Source organism: Rhipicephalus microplus, chromosome 4 (assembly GCF_043290135.1).
Source record: "Rhipicephalus microplus isolate Deutch F79 chromosome 4, USDA_Rmic, whole genome shotgun sequence".
NCBI classification, from domain to species: Eukaryota; Metazoa; Arthropoda; class Arachnida; order Ixodida; family Ixodidae; genus Rhipicephalus; species Rhipicephalus microplus.
The window spans coordinates 100,256,553-100,273,082 of NC_134703.1; the positions used below are offsets into that span (position 1 = coordinate 100,256,553).

The 16,530-nt window shown below is 45.7% G+C and overlaps 1 protein-coding gene across 1 annotated transcript in view; it reads right to left on the reverse strand.

The window, feature by feature from the left end:
* Window positions 1–16,530, reverse strand: part of LOC119172803 (solute carrier family 13 member 2) — a 114,564-nt gene that overhangs the window by 70,691 nt on the left and 27,343 nt on the right. The gene's annotated exons all lie outside the window — the stretch shown is intronic.

The following is a 16,530-nucleotide window of genomic DNA, read 5'->3' on the forward strand; positions in this document are numbered from 1 at the left end:
CATAGTAAGACTGCACAAGTCGTCTTCTATTAGATTTAAAAAAAAAACGAATGCCTTCATATCGCAGTGTTAGCTTAAACAACCCATCGGTGATCCATGGCAACCATGTTACACGCCCACAGCTGGGAAGATTAAGCAACAGCGGCATTGGGAAATCACCACCGTGGGAAAGCTGCTGGTGGTGTCCTCGCATCTGTGGGCGCATACACTTCGGTGTTTCGCCGCAAATGCTTAGTTCAGAGAAAGACGGAAAGCTCGTTATTTTGACTTGCAGAATAGAGTTTGTTTTTGTTTTAGGGGCGACACTCTTTAGGGTGTGGGTTGTGTTCCTCGTAGTAGTATGTTGTACTACTAGTAGCCACTTCTAGTAAGTTTTAAGAGTTGCTCACTAGATGGCGCTGTGTGTATATGTCTTTGGAAATAATACCACTAGAAGACGTTAGTCGTTTTTGTATAGTCGACGATTTCGTACAGTTGACGGATGGACGGACGAATGGACAGACAGACAGACAGACAGACAGACAGACAGACAGACAGACAGACAGACAGACAGACAGACAGACAGACAGACAGACAGACAGACAGACAGACAGACAGACAGACAGACAGACAGGCAGGCAGGCAGACAGACAGACAGACAGACAGGCAGGCAGGCAGGCAGGCAAGCAGGCAGGCAGGCAGGGGCAGGCAGAAGCACGCAGGCTCCTTTCTGAACCGTGGTACTGAAGTAAAATAGCTGACGTCGCTGCCTTGGTAGTGTGTCTGGGAGGGAGCGGGGGGGGGGGGGGGAGGGGGCATGCCTATTTTCCATTATGGGGTTGTCTAAATATACACTAGAGGAAACTCTGGCCCTAGTCTATTGGGAGCTTCAACGCATGGCGCTTCAGCGAGCATGGAAATATGGGTGATACATGAATTTACTTAGTCTTCATACTTTACGTTCCTTTTGGCTTCGCGCGGCTTGAAGCTGCTTTGTCACGAAACAAGAATCGGCAAATGTTCGGCAGTTACGCTTCCCCACTTTCGCCTTTTAAGATCACGCTTTCAAATCTGGCCATGAAAATCAAAACGGTTTGCTCTTTCATTAAAAAACAAAACACAGCAACAAATGAAGTCACAAGTGCGTTCGCCTCCCGCAAACACGAAGACTAGGCAAATTCATGTCACACCCATGATTCTCATGGTCCCCGAACGATCGCAGCTCACCAGAGTCCCTTGTAGTTAATTTTAGGAAGCTCTACGTTCTCCAGCCCAGACAGAATAATGGTGGCGCCCAGGAAACCTTCTGTGAAAATGCATATGGCTAAGGTTGGATCAGGCGATGACGTTGCGCATAATGTTCCATGTGGATCAATATCGCATGGACGCCAAAAGAAAGAACATTTGCTCTCAGTGAGTTTATCTCCAAGTACACCCATTTTGATCTTTGTTTGAAGCGTGCTTCGGATAATACGATCTATGGATTATGCGTTTTATATTACGGTTCACGTCATCATCATACCAACACGACTACGATGTACAAGAATTATTTAAAACACTTTTAAAAATCTCTCTTTGTGGGGTCCAAACCTTTCGAATTCCAGTGTTGGCCACTGGCGATACTATAGGGGTTCCCGAAGAAAGAGTATATATTTTCAAAAAATGCGGTTGCCTTGTTTTGTGCCTGTACAAACAATCTCATCTTTGAAAAAAAAAAAACTTTCGCATATGTTGCATTTGGCGTTTCGTTAAGTATACAACCCATTCATTGTACCAACGGGCATCTATCTACTCATTGCAATCAATAGTTATTTCTGGTAAACATTAGCATAGGTCCAATTAGAATGCTGTCCCTTGGGCGAAAAAAAAAAGTGACGTAGGAGGTTACAAAAGGTTATTACTATTATTTTTTTTCTTAGAGATAGACGTTCTGGATGGATCAAATAATATTTCCATTATTAAAGTTTTTACAAACTTTTCCCTTAATGTTCATGTCAAGGTGTTTCTTTTTACAATAATTCTTGTTTGCATACTGTGTAATGAGTAGTGTAATTATTTTTTATAGTTTGCTTGTTTTCCCTAGCTGGTTTTGCTGCTGCTGTCAGGCATGTCCGGGGTGAACGCCTCATCAAGAGACATACGAGTCGCCTTTAGCCTTACCTCGTTGATATACTTTACACTGTGAATTGGGTATATATGTCTGAAATAATTATTTGAAGCTGAAAAACCAAACCGTGGCCATGAGAACCCTACCAGCCCAATATTCGTAGACTACGATGTCGCAGTTGCTATCAGCCTCAAGGTCGGTTAACTTATCTTCCAAAGCAGGGTGGACTAGTTTTATATTTAACGATAAAACAGCTGCACTTAAAAAGCACATCCTGTCAAGATTGCAACGCTCATGCAGCGTAGATGGTTTCCTCTATTTTTCTTCAACGATAGAAAGAAAACAAAAGGTACAAAAAAGGCGTTCCTCCAACGACTATCTATAGAAGCATCATAAACCGGAAACTGGCCTAGAAATGCAGATAAAACTCCCCTGTTGTAACTTTGCACTTATTTGCCCCCTTCCCGTTTCCTCCCTCCGTGGTTGCCACTGTTTCTTTGCAGGTCGGGAAGGCCACGACTGCGGCAACACTAGAACAAAGCTCTGTGGCTGACAAATATGTTGCGATGACAGATTTATGGCAACGAGTGGCGGTTACTCGCAGGAGAAGGAGGAAGAGCGGGCTCCCCTTTCGGCCAACAGGGCTAGTTGCTGAGCTAGTTTGTTCATACTTAAACAAGCACCAATAGTACGGGAACGAAATGAAGAAACGAACTGACTGACATGGGCGCCAACTTCTAACTGTTTAATCACAGAAACAACGCCGATTTATGAAGGCTGTCGAACAAAGTAATCTGAAATCAGGAATAGTTACATGACAACAGAAGCGACTAAAAGAGGGTAGGTGCGTGCGCCGCAAAGTACACTCAAGCCGAACCGTAAAAAAAGATCGCAGTGCATATAGCAAGTGTCAAGCGTATACTGTATGGCTAAATTGGCATCGCACAATTCGAACTTAAAAGGAATACATGCTATCTTTCAAAAATACCACTTCTTTGTCACTAAAGTCTAGTGAAGGGGCACTAACGCATTGGCTAACTGCCCAAAGAGGTTGAAAGAAACCTGCTTCTACCTGCACTTTTAGTCAGGAATGGCTCAATCGTCTCCCATGTTCGCACCCTATATTAAGGAGCGGACTTGAGAGCGAGGATGCACGCGGTGCATTTGGAATCAGAGGACTGAAACTAAAGGCTGCGTTTGTTCTTTTAAACGCTGCCCAGTCATCGAAGACGTTCAAGGACTGTTCTTATATGCGACATCCCCAAGAGCAAAGCGCCACACGTAGCTCTTGTTCTTGTCTAGACGCCGTTACGAGATGGGAGTTCGGGGGTTCTAACACCTTCTCCTCGAAACCTTTGCATTTCGTGCGTATATGACACGTACAACCGACTAAACCTTTAACTATAGCGTGCGCAGTGAAGACCTTTCTATATGATGGAATCGAATTGAAAAAAAATAATTGTGGGCATGTGCTCTCACGCGCTCACGTTTTACAAAATTCCTTTATAGGATTCCTGCGCACACGCTGAACAAGAATAATGCGACGCTTCCGACAATGCACTACCGCTGCTTAAGTCACGTACTTAGGCGTATACTTGAATACGCTGCACTATTCTTATGGCTGTTGGGAACAAGGCTCCCGTGTGGGGGTGCCGAAACGTCAGTAAACTTTGTGTTCGTTTGGTCGGTGTATCGTTTCACGTTTACGCTACCCTTTATGGAAATTAAAGGACCCCTAACACCAAATTTGGTACTCGAGTGCCGCTGGCTTACGCTAAGATTTGACCAGCATTATATGAGCACATGCACACGCACGAGCCTACGTAAGGGATTGTCACATCCTCTCCATAAATGGTTGCGCCCACGCTCTAAGCAATGGCAATAAATGTTTTTCACCTGATCTTCATCAAGGCTATGCAGTTAAAATGTTCGAATACAGCGAAGTGGAGAGAAAAAAAGGTCCAAAACAAAATAATTAATCTGTGAAAATTTCGTGTTGAAGTAACCTACAGCCAAACATTGATTAACAAATACACAGTTTTAAGTCTTGATAAAGTGATCGGTTTGTAGCGATGGTATACAATGTTATGAATAAAAGGTATACCTGTGGTAAAATAGGAGGAGATAATGTGTGATGAGGTTAACGAGAGCCAAAGTTACGGCCTAGTTTGTATTTTTTTCTAACTTCGTTCATCTCGATAATGGGCAGCCGCGGATGAAACAGAAAAACATCGCTCCTAATACCTGCACACAAGCCTGTTCTGACGAGCCACGGAGAATGTGCCAGTTTGGCCAAATTGCGCAAACATCAGCGATATTTTCTTTGGAATAGAGAAGACAACACCCCGACTTATATTACTCCAGTGTAACTAACTATATAATTAATAACTAAGGCATCGTAAGGGTCAAATCCAAATCCACAATTGCTCTTCAAGTTCTAGAGGCGTGAGAATAGCTTTGCAAGCAAATCGTGCGAATGAATGGAAGCTGACAAATAGCTAAGCCTGTAGATATGGCGATTGGACCAACACGGGTGCGTAGAATATACAGTCAATATATAATAATAACGTTGAGAGTATATAGAAAAATAAAGTGAATAGACTAAAATAGAATAAAACACAAAACCAGATATACCACTGAATACCTGACCGAAACCAGGGCGAGCTCCTTGCTTGCTTGTTTGCTTGCTTTTTTCTTGCTTGATGATGTTGCTGATGATTATGATGTCAAATATGTATGGCTCACACCCACTCTGAGGGATCGGCTTTGCTTGTTCGATCTTTATTCTTGTTCCCCTTCTCTTGTGGCTCATACTTACAAAGGGGGAGTGAACGACGACGAAGTGATTGCTTAGCAGATCGCCATTTCAGTAGGTGCTCTCTTTTTTCACCTAATTTTAAGTGAACTTCGCGAATATCACATCCGTGTCCGTCGGTGATGGACGTGGACCCCCACGGACGTCCGCCAGTTACGGCGGCGTCGGTGGTGGCCGCATCCAGAAAGCGTACGGGACTCTACAGCGACTACGACAGCGAGGGCACTCTTGTTTACTCAATGAGCAGCGAAGAGCCTTCTGACGACGACGATTTTAAGCTGGTGCTGAGCCGTAAAGCGAAGAGGCGGAACGTCAGAAAATCTTCGTCATCGAGTACGTTGAACGACAGAGTGCCAAGGAGACCCGTGACAAACACTATCATTTTTGTCCTTGAGGTGCCGGACGGTAACATGAAGCACCTCAACAGGCAATCTGTTTCGGTGATGCTGGAAGGACTCGTGCCAAACGAGATCGCAGACATCAGAGTGAACACGCGTAATAACGTATTGGCCATCGACGTTTTGCATGCTGCGGCACTTAATGTACTGCGCAACGTCAACGAGTTGGGGGGAATGAAAGTTCACTCCTACATTCCTGTGAGCTCGAACGTCGTCACTGGAGTCATCTACGATGTGGATACTGCCATTCCCAGCTCCGACTTCGATGTTCTGGTCAAACCGGCAAATGAAGCCAGCGCCATCGCAAAAGTTGTCCGTTTGGGAAACTCACGCTGCTTGAAGATCATGTTCAAGAGCGGATCTCTTCCTTCACACGTAAAGGTGGGCCATTTTCGGCATTCAGTGCGACCTTTCATACCGAAGCCCTTACAGTGTTATAAGTGCATGAAGATGGGCCACGTGAGAAGCGTATGCGAAAATAGGACGGTGTGTCCTTGTTGCGCGGAAGCCCATTCTGTGGATGACTGCGAAGCAACTACCCTCAAATGCTCGAATCGTCATGGGTCACATGCAGCTTCGTCAATACAATGCCCCAAAATCCAAAGAGAAATAGCGGCATTGAAACAAATGGTCAGAGACAATTCGTCGCATCGAGAGGCTGCCAGGACCGTCCGAAAGAGGCGTCATCGTCGCCGCAGTTCATCAAAGAATGCCGCAGACGCTGTATCGAAAGCACCACTCCACCACCCTTCTCTTCCACCGCCCTTGCCTCCCAGACCGAAGGCGGCCAGCGCGGTCAACAAACCAACGAGCAGCACTGTTGCAGATGAATCAGTTTGGCCTTCATTGCCGAAATCACAGCCACCTGCAAATTCCAAGCGCACATCGACAGTCACATCACTCCAGCCAGCCGCTGACAAGCTGCCTGAGGAGGACACAGAAGTCATCAGAATGTTCCGAACACTGCTGGATGCCATGCGAAAGCTGTGCAGCAGCCTGAAGTCTCCACTCGCTCAGAGTGCACTACAAGTACTGGATGCTTTAAGTCCACTATTTGCAAGTCTCCAGTAGCAACCATGGCTCGACTAATTATCTCCTTCCGCAACGAGGTCCGACAAGCGTCGATAATGCAGTGGAACGTGAGAGGCCTCAGATCCCGCATCTCTTCATTCTGTCAGTATATATTCATGAATCATATTCCTATGATAGTTATATGTGAACCAAACGTGCAACACCTCCTAAACTATCAGGGTATGAATCTTTCGTTCCTTCAACGTGCGAGGAACGCAGCAAGGTGGTTGTTTACATTCGCACAGATTTCACATATGTGCATCATGCAGTTCAACCGCATGATGACAATCAATATGTCTGATTACGTGTTAAAAAGAAAAAAGTGTCATTCACACTCATTGGTGTCTACATGTCACCATCGGGACGATTTGAACAAGACCGACTACGAGACATACTGACAACAACTACGGGCCCGTGGGTTATAACTGGAGACTTCATCGCACATCGCTTAATCTCGGGTAGTTCGACGATCAACGCTAAAGGAAGAAACCTCGTGTCATTCGCTTCCAAGCATTACCTATGTTTCTTAAATGATGGCAGTCCTACATACCTGCGGGGCCTTACGTACAGCGGTTGCCTCGATTTGACTCTGGTATCCAGAAACTTCCGGTCGCAAGTGCACTGGTTTTCAGACATCGAAACGCATGGGAGTGACCACATTCCAACTTATATGCGAATAAGGGGTCTTACTAACTCCTTTCCTAAGACCACAATACGAAGAATTGATTGGTCCAAATTTCAGCGGCTCATGGAAAATACATGCCGTGAAGACCCTGACCAGAACTTGGAGGATGTCATCAAAGAGGCAATGAGGGAAGCTTTCTGTCTCCTCCCGTTCACCGGCAAGCGTTCAGATTTCGACGTTGAACTGGAAAAACTGCGCGCGCTTAGCCGAAGGGCGGAAAGAAGATACAGGCGGACGAAAGCAATATGCGACTTGAGGCTGGCACGACGCATACAGAAAAAAGTCCAACGACGTTTAGACAAACTTGAACAGGAACGCTGAAAATCATTCTGCGAATCGTTGGATCCCCGAAAGCTGTTGTCACGCATCTGGAGCACTATTCGTGGCCTGCGCTCGACTCCCCAACAAAGACATCCTTTCATGGCTTTAGCCCTACATTCAGGCCACACCCAACTTGAAGTGGCAAAGGAGTTTTGTACGCGAATCGCTGGATGTCCGCCTTGTCCGCTGGCACCATTAAGAGTGTTATCCCTGAACCCCGCATCCGCGAAATGGACAATCTTTTCACTATAGAAGAACTTGACGCATCTTTGGCGGCTTCCTGACGATCATCTTCACCAGGACCCGATGGCATCACCTACGCCGCTCTAGCCAACCTTCAACAGGAGGCAAGGGGACAGTTGTTAAGCTATTACAACCACTCATGGCTGGCCGGCAATGTTCCCCAAGATTGGAAGATAAGTCGACTTGTGCCGCTACTCAAAGCAGGAAAGTCCCCATTTGATTTGACATCATTTCGCCCTGTTTCCCTCGCAAGTTGCGTAGGAAAAGTCATGGAAAGGACGATACTTACACGCCTAGAATGGTACCTTGAGCGCTACAACGTATACCCAAACTGCATGACGGGTTTTCGGCGAGGTAGGTCATCTCTTGACAACGTGATTGATCTCACAACATTTATCCAGCAACAGAAGAGCCTCAAGCGAATACCACTGGCACTATTCCTCGACGTCAAAGGGGCTTATGATAACGTAACACATAAAGCTATCCTAGACTCGTTGGAAGCTGTTGGAATTGGTGGTCGGATGTTCCAATGGATCCAGGAATATTTGACGAGAAGGTCCTTTTCTGTACAAACCTCAGATGGACCTACCACCAATTACTATACCTCCCGTGGCGTCCCTCAGGGCGCCGTATTAAGTCCCACTTTATTTAACCTCGTGATGGTAGGACTTCGTGAAATTTTGCCAAGTACTATCCTCATATCCATATATGCTGACGATATTTGTCTATGGACTTCGGCTGTAACTCGTCTACAAGTACGTGCAGCAGGCTGCCACCCTGACATGCTCATATCTCCGCAAGCAAGGTCTTTCCGTCTCAACGGAGAAATGTGCATTGGTTGCGTTTACTCGCAGAGCCATGACACAATACCCTGTTACCATCAATGAACAAAATATTCCATACCATAAGAACCATCGCTTCCTGGGTGTGATTATTGACAGGGACCTTTCGTGGAGTGCCCACAGCAATTACCTGAAGAGAAGGCTAACTTCCATCGTCCATATAATGCGGTTCCTCTGCGGAAAATCTTGGGGCACATCGATAAGGTCAATGATGCAGCTATACAGGGCACTGTTTCTGGGATTTTTGCGCTACAGCTTGCCGTTACTGGCAAGTACGTGCAGGAGGAACATCCGCACTCTCGAAAGTCTGCGAGGACAAGCACTACGCGTGTGCTTAGGATTGCCGCGATGCACCTCAACCTACGGGGCAATTATGAACGCAAGAGAGCATCCAATTCGAACATACATCACCACTGACAATCTGAGAGCCCACATAAGGCACCTCTGCCGAGTTCCTGGTCACCACGTTGCAGCGTTGCCACTTCAAAGACCACACGCGATGTTTTCAAAGATTATTTCGGCCCATAGAGAATGCCTTCCTTTTGGCTTCACTCCAGCAAAAAGACCAGCGTCACCCCCGTGGGGCCTACAACAACCACACGTGTGCCTCACTATTCCGGGAATAACGAACAAAAGCCATCATTCAACAGTGGTCCTACGACAGGTGACATTGTCGCTACTCAACGAAAAATACGGCGAGAGGACCCACATTTACACCGATGGATCGGTCTCCGCTGACAGCTCCACAGGTGCTGTTGTCATCCCGGCGTACCAGGTCACTATAAAGCTCAAACTGTCGCATAGGACAACATCCACAGCAGCGGAGCTTGCCGCCTTACGTGCTGCTATACTTTATATCGCGGAAGCCCGACCTCAAAAATGGGCTGTGTTCTGTGACTCCAAGACATCCCTTCAGAGCTTGCAATCAGCTTTACGACAGAGGGAGCATCAACAACTAGTGAATGAAATAGGAGAACTGATTCACGAAGTTTTATCGAAAGGACATGACTTGGTGTTCCAGTGGTTACCGGGACATTGTGGTATTGTCGGTAATGACCTTGCTGATAATGCTGCCCGATCCGCCCAGACAACCCCAATTCCATTGTCGAGAACCGACGCTGCAAGGGGCCTTCACTCGTTGGCTAACACCATGTCGAAAACTTGGCTGAGTGACCCCAGTGTCAGGAACCGCCGCCTACACAAATTGGACCCATCGAGAAAGCTTCAAGTTCCATCGGACTTCTCCCGCCAGGATGCAACTTTATTGTGCCGCCTGTGGTTAAGAGTGGCTTTTACAAAGGCGTACTCCTTTCGCATAGGAATGGCGTATAGCTCCCGATGTGAATCGTGCGACACTGACGAGACAATAGAACATCTACTGTGTTCGTATGAACGTTTTGCGAGCGAACGCAACTTGCTACGCGAAACGTTAAAGACACTAGACAGTAGACCTTTTTACGAAGAGAACATACTTGGCTCATGGCTCTACGCGTCGCTGGCCAGCAAAGCGACGCGGGCATTGCTAAGTTTTCTAAAGACGACCGGACTACGCGACGGCTTATAAGCGTGCAATGGACAAGGTCACATCTACACACACGTTGCCCTTCACCTCTCTCTCTCTTCCTTAATCCCCTCACCCCTTCCCTCAGTGCAGGGTAGCAAACCGGACGTGCTTCTGGTTGAACTCCCTGCCTTTCATTTCTCCCCTTCCTCCTCCTCCTCTTTACAAAGGGGGGGGGGGATTGGCAAAGTATTGAGTGGTCTTATAAAATGTTATGGAATTTTAGAGAAATGGAGGTTACAGAAATAAGAATATTACACAATTTATATAAGATTTTGATGCTCACTGAAATGTACAAAATATAATGCTTTTTATTAGCAATAGATATTAAATTAAATCGACACCCCATTTTCTAAAAAGCATATTTAAAATATTATGGCTCTTACCCGCTTTGAGGATTGGCGATGAAACCGATAATTAATATAGGAGTTAAGAATAAACTTGGGACGAAGAAAAAACAACCAAAAACTAATTGGATGACAGGAAAATATAGCTCTTATTCAGATGAATATCTGATGTATTAATATAATAATTACAAAACAGTGCAGTGGTATGCAATGGGATAATCATAGAAAGGCTGAAGTTTGTCACTTGAGGCTGCGTTGATGTTGACAATGAAGATTGACTAGTACATTGGATGTTTATATATATATGTGTGTGAGATCTGACACTCCTACTTCTAAATTCACATATAAACCCAACAAAAAAGTGTGGGTGGGGGGTAGGCCGCTGTGATAGCTCAGTGGTTAGAACATCGCACGCGTTATTCGAAGGTCGTAGGTTTGATTCCTGCTCACGGCTGGTTATTTTTGCACCAACTTTTCTTTCTTCTTATTTACATTCCATTGGTTCTAATATCTTCCCCTGTACATTCCTTGGCATTACTGTCTGTTAGATCTCATTAATAATGTGTCAAAAACACGGAAAAACGAGCCCTTAAGTATGCACTTCTTTCCCTTATATATATATATATATATATATATATATATATATATATATATATATATATATATATATATATATATATATATATATATATATATATGGAATAGTCCAGAATGTTCTTGTTCTTTGTCGATGCCCCATAGCGTTACAGGGGTTTTACAACAATTATAAAAAAATAATGAGGTCATAATAAAAATAAAAATGTGGTCTATACGTGTCTGAACCACGGTATTAATATGAAGCAAGCCATGTTCGGGGCTGCAGATTAACTTCGACCTGCGGTGGTGTCTATAACTGGCACTTGAATACGGATATGTATCTCGGAACCACGCACAAGCCCGTATCTCTCGCACTGCTCATAAGATCCACCACAAAAACCAAGATGTACCACTAATCCACCTTTTTTGTACACGCGGGAATGCAAGTCTCTTTATGGCATTGGGTGCGCTCGTGTGACAGTCCAGGGATTATTCATCTGGTGGAAGGACAGCTCAACGCTGTCGATGTGAAATACGATGCATAAACGTACTGTAGGCAGCGTTACAGACCATCTGCCAATCCTCTAGCTGTATTGGGCATGTGCCAGTAACGTACAATCATGGTAAGTTGGGACAGTTGGTACTGGCTCACATTACAAACTAACCTTTAAAACCTTGCCACCACACGCAAAGCTAATCTGTGCCGCTGATGCTGCTTGACACAGGCACCAAACCACTACATAACGTTCCCCAACCCTTGCACTGATATCCCACACTTCTAAATCAACACAGTACCACGGCCGATGTACTTCACGCGGAGAACACTCAAGCTTGTACCTTTTCGCGTGGTGAATGCTTCAAACCACACCTTGCCAACCTTGCATAACCGACCAGTGCCAGCAGAAAGCCACTCTTTCGCGTACACAGCCGTAAGCGACTGACTGACCGGGCCGTTACGATTGCCGGCAGTTAAGGCCTTGCACGGAGGCTTCCGACCTCTGCGACCTCACATAACAAGATAAAGTGAATGATCCCTTTTTCTAGGAATCGGTAAAACACAAATGTCAAACGTCACTCAAGCAGAAGAAAGCACGCACGAAATGAGCATACACAGGAACAACGCAGACTAACAACTGTCACAGCTTCACACAATGAGCACCTTATGAACGGAAAAAAAGGAGCACCATGAAAAGCGCGAGCAACTGACACGATCCTTACTTCGTCATATGTTAGTATAGTGCTCTCTTGGTGAATGCGTCCGCGGCAGCGAGCGAAGTGAACTTGGTGCTCTCCAGATTCACGAGACTGGTTAGAGCTCGCGCAGGCAGGACCACGCTCCGTGGAGGCGTCGCTCTCCAAAACGCGAGAGGCGGCGGGCCTAACGGTACTCGTCACGCCATCTCGCCTCAAATGACGGAAACACGCTGAAGCTGCAAAGCTCTGAGGACCCCCAAATGGTATATAGTGTATATAAGTGACTTACCATTAGCTATCCTTACTACATGGCATTTTGGATAGTGGTTAGCGCCGCGCGCTGTGATTCGCGAGGTCGCTGGTTTAAACCATCTGGCTAGTAAGCGCAGCCACTATTACAAAGAACACACAACACAAGTGCTTGTGTTGTGTGTTCTTTGTAATAGTGGCTGCGCTTCCTAGCAAGATTTGGAGCCTTACCAACTGGCCCGATACAACTGTTTATTTCGCTAGTTTAACTCCCCACAGCGACCTTTGCATATTGCTTTTTTGTTCGCAATCTTGTAATATATATACTACGACGTCATATCCGTCATGGAATTACGTCAGTGGAGCCGTGGGAATACCGGCATAAAACACTTTCGTGTTAAAAGGAACACGTGATGTTATCTGCTGCTATACTCTCACTGCGACCCTAATTCTGCGACCACAGAGGCCAGGAATCGAACCCACGTCCTGAGGCTTAGCAGCACCTTAGCCACTAAGCTGAACGACTGATGATGGGTTTTGGCCAAAAACAGAAGTGTGCACAAGTGGCTTCAATAAACCGGGGTGAAGCTCATCATAGTGTAAGCACAAGAGCAAAAAATTATGTAGAAATGAAATAAAGCTAGGCGATAGCTCAATTCTAGATGAAATAGTCAATATAAAATGTACATTAGAAAAGTCACTGTTCGATAGGTAAATTATGCAATTTTAACAGTGAACTGATCTATGCTTGCCAGCTGATTAAGTTTCCGAAATTTCAAGTACGAATCTTGCAGAACGGAAACCTACAGGAGATACCGCAAGTTAGAAAATGGCTGTTGAGTTATGTCAATGTTGACGAAATGTAATCTTCAAACGTATTCTTTGCTTTAAATATCGGTGATAACATTGAAATAAAGCACTATTAGTCTTATAAGTGTTTTTATAAAGGAAAGTAATACGGATGTTTACTTATAAAGTATACTTAAAGGAAGGAGGAGAAGGTGAATCGTCCTTCTAATTTTCTGGCTGTTCGATTCACAGCCAAAAATGAATTGCAGTAAAGGAAACGATGTTCTTTTATGCATGTATAACCCAACGCCAAGGGGGGGGGGGGGGAACAAGCAATGACGGACACAAGCAAAAGCAATCTCTATGGACAACAATAGCTTGGATAAAGTAGAGAGAGAGGTCCCCTGCGTCATATTATCCAGCGTGGGAGATACAGCAACTGGGATCGGCACTTGTTCGGATGGGCGAGAGAACGAGTAAAGCGAGAACGATAGAGATGGAGATAAATTCTCGGCAATATAAAAAATTTTCCACGAAGCCAGATTTGACCCCGCGTACACATGATTCGAAAGCGGGTAGCTTAACCAATCGCCCACTCACACACGCTGGCAGCGCGTGACGTAGCTTTGTGTGATATAGTTTAGCAAGGGAGTGGGGAAGGGAAAAGGAAAGTGAGGGTGAGGAGGAGATATATAAGGTTGAGGAGTAGGGCAGAAAATGAAGCACAGAGAAAAAATTGAGAGATATAAAGAGAAAGCGAGAATCCGAAAGAGGGAGGGGGGAGATAAACAACAAGAGAGACAGAACAGTATATAAAGAAGAAATACAGACAGAAAGAAAAAAATACAAAGGAAAGAAAAAAAATGACAGATCCTACGTACAATGGGAATCGATGATATGCAAAGCACGAATAAGGAAGGTTGATATGTCCCTTTAAAATCCGCACATTACAATTGAGGCAGACGTCAATCACGCTGTACATGATTTCCAGTATGTCGTGATTATCATGGTTATGCCATGCATTTGTGTTCGTCGTTCATTCACGTCACATACCGAATTTGGTATATCTTAAGCAAGCGAAACAGCTGCGAGCGCATCATGAGCGTGGCATGTAGTCATGTTCTTACATAGCACGCATGTGATGCTTATCATTTTTACTCCCGTCATATACCTTCGTCATCCATTCATGCCACGTATCACTAAATTCGGGATATGTCAAGCTAGCGAAATGGCTTCGAGCGCACTATAAGCGTAGCATGTAGACATTTTTTACATAACACGCATGTCATGAGTATCATGTTTGCACCAGTCATATAATTTCGTCGCCCGTTTGCGTCACGTAATACCGAATTTGCTGTGTGTGACGCTAGCAAAACGATCACGAGTGCATCATGATCGTGGCATGTAGTCATGTTCTTACGTGACACATTACATGACTCACATACTATATAATTATCATGTTTGCACCAGTCATACCTTCGTCATCCATTCACGTCACGTAATACCAAATTTCGTATATGTGAAGTTAGTGAAACGGCTGCGAGCGCACCATGAGGTCATAGTGCGCTCATCTAATTCATGACTAACATTACACGCATGTGTCACAAACGACTCCAATTTTCGGAGCAGCCGCGGGCCCCACCTACCAAGGAAGGGCGCTTTTGTGTTGGGGGACGACATCCGGCGACTATAATGACCCAGCGTGGCGCCGGCTCGTCTTCCCTGCACCGGTACCGGAAGGGGCACCGGCGATCTAAACAAGATAAATTGCTCCCAGATGAGACGGGAACACGTGTACGCCCCTGAGGTGGTTTGAACTGTATCGGAAAAGGCAGTTGACGTACAGACAGCAACAAGTGCGGTCGTCGGTGTCGCGAGTCTCGCGTAGGCGGCGAGCACGGAGTGACCCGCGCAACGTATTGAGACGGCTGCAATTCCGGGCACCCTCGTCGTCTACCAAGCCGGCGAGACCTTCAGCGGCACCCGTCAACTCCCCTACGTGCACCAAGGGCTGGTTTGGTCCGTATGGAACTTTTTATTGTGACTTTTTTGTTAAACCGTAAACTTGTTTTAACCAGCCTTTTTTTAAAATATTTGTAGTGTGCGCTGCGTCGCACGTTTAAATTCTAAAGCGCCACCATGATCATTCTGTAATTAATTTCTAGTGTTTCTCTCCTTTGATTTCCATCTTGTTGTTATTTTATTAATGTTCCGCATATTTGTCTTTAGTCTGTATCTTTTGTAGTGTTTCTTTAGCATATTTTGTTATATAGCTGTTCATTCCATCGCGCGTATCAGTTCTTCCTTCTTTGTTATTTTTGTAATCTCCTGCCTTTGCCCCTGTTTTAATTAAATGCTTGTTTATGTGTAATCAAACTCCGTGTCTGCTCTATGAGTGCGTCGGTCAGGCCCACACATCACCACACGTGCAACCCCGCACGGGTCGGCCAACCCGCAAATAAATTCGAAATGTGCCACTTCGAGGCCTTTCAGGCGTCGCAGGCCGAAGCGTAAAGTGGAAGCCTGCGAGTCTGCCGCACGTCGATGTTGGATCGGCGGGGCCTCACTCGAAGTGTGTGACATTATCTGGCGTCCGCGACAGGACTGGCCGACCACGTGGTGATGTCCGGGAGACTGACGTAACTCTGAGCGTTCAGTGTGTAGCCGGTCTGTTATTGCTTTGTTGGTTGACAACTGTGTATAGCAATGAACGACACGGTGTTTGACAGGCTTATTGAACAGGGCAAAGCCTTTGGCTTTGTAGGCAAGGAGTTATATAATTTCGTCGAAAAAGAACGAAATAGACTTAAAGAGGAGCGGGATGCCGAACGCATTAGGTACAGGCAACATCTGGAATTTTTGATGGAACAGGAGCGAGAAAATTCAAGGCTGAGAATTCAAAAGGAAAAAGAGCGCTTGGGACTGTGTGTGGCACAGTCGGGTCTTAGCTTAGACACTAGAACGCCCAGTAGCGTGACCGACCGTGTCACGAACAAGCAGTCTTACCAGGATCATGTTCAGCTACTGCGCCAGAAAATGGAAGATAGACGGCGCAAGTTTGAGACCTGGGATGCAAGGCACAAAGGGGGCAAAGAGACCGTAGGTGCCAAACCGCTGAGAGCCGGGCAAAAATTGTGTACTGTTGAGGCGGACATCAGGTTCGTGAGTGAACCTACTGAGTTGGCTGCTGAAAGTCCTGTTGTGGCCACAAAGGCCACTGAAGGCCGCAGTGATGGCGACGAGGCGCTGTGCCTGGAAAGTCTTGTCGATACAGAAATGCCATCTGTGATTGACTTGGCACAGCCACCCTGTATGGGCGTCGCCATGGCAGCTAACTGTGATGTTCACAGTAC